Source organism: Chrysochloris asiatica, unplaced genomic scaffold, assembly GCF_000296735.1.
Source record: "Chrysochloris asiatica unplaced genomic scaffold, ChrAsi1.0 scaffold00607, whole genome shotgun sequence".
Lineage (NCBI taxonomy): Eukaryota > Metazoa > Chordata > Mammalia > Afrosoricida > Chrysochloridae > Chrysochloris > Chrysochloris asiatica.
In genome coordinates this window covers 15,873-17,149 of record NW_006409125.1, presented here as the reverse complement: position 1 = coordinate 17,149, position 1,277 = coordinate 15,873, and positions in this window count along the sequence as shown.

Sequence of the window (1,277 nt, the reverse complement as noted above, 5' to 3'; positions counted from 1 at the left end):
CTTTAGGGCTAGGACTAGGGCTAGCGCTGTTAGAGCTTTAGGGCTAGGGCTAGGGCTGTTAGGGCTGTTAGGGCTGTTAGGACTGTTAGGGCTTTAGGGCTAGGCCTAGGGTTGATAGGGCTTTAGGGCTAGGGCTAGGGCTGTTAAGGCTTTAGGGCTAGGTCTCGATCTGGTAGGGCTTTAAGGCTAGGACTAGGACTAGGGCTGTAAGGGCTTTAGGGCTAGGGCTTGGGCTAGGGCTGTGAGGGCTTTAGGGCTAGGGCTTAGACTAGGACTCTTAGGGCTTTAGGGCTTTAGGGCTAGGGGTAGGGCTAGGACTTTTAGGGCTTTAGGGCAAGGGCTAGGCTAGGGTTCGGGATAGAGCTTTAAGGCTAGGGCTAGGGCTAGGGCCTGTTAGGGTTTTGTGCTAGGGCTAGGGCTAGGTATGTTTGGTCTTTAGGGCCAGGGCTAGGGATAGGGCTGTTTGGGCTTTAGGGCTAGCACTGTTAGGGCTTTAGGGCTAGGTCTGTTAGGGTTTTAGGGCTTTAGGGCTTTAGGGCTAGGGTTAGGGGTAGGGCTTGGGCTTTAAGGCTAGGGCTAGGACTAGGACTTTTAGGGCTTTAGGGCAAGGGCTAGGCTACGGTTAGGGATAGTGCTTTAAGGCTTGGGCTCAGGCTAGGGCTGTTAGGGTGTTGTGCTAGGGCTAGGGCTAGGTATGTTAGGGCTATAGGGCCAGGGCTAGGGATAGGACTGTTAGGGCTTTAGGACTAAAACTAGGGCTAGGGCTGTTAGGGCTTTAGGGCTAGGGCTGTTAGGGTTTTAGGGTGAGGGCTAGGGATAGGGCTGTTAGAGATTTAGGGCTAGGGCTAGTTCTGTTAGGACTTTAGGTCTAGGGCTGTTAGGGCTTTAGGGCGAGGGCTAGTGCTAGCGCTGTTATGGCATTAGGGCTAGGGCTTGGGCTAGGTCTGTGAGGGCTTTAGGGCTAGGGCTTAGGCTAGGACTCTTAGGGCTTTAGGGCTAGGGGTAGGGCTAGGACTTTTAGGGCTTTAGGGCAAGGGCTAGGCTAGGGTTCGGGATAGAGCTTTAAGGTTAGGGCTAGGGCTAGGGCTGTTAGGGTTTTGTGCTAGGGCTAGGGCTAGGTATGTTTGGTCTTTAGGGCCAGGGCTAGGGATAGAGCTGTTAGGGCTTTAGGGCTAGCGCTGTTAGGGCTTTAGGGCTTAAGGGCTAGGTCTGTTAGGGCTTTAGGGCTTTAGGGCTAGGGTTAGGGTTAGGGCGTGGGCTTTAAGGCTAGGGCTAGG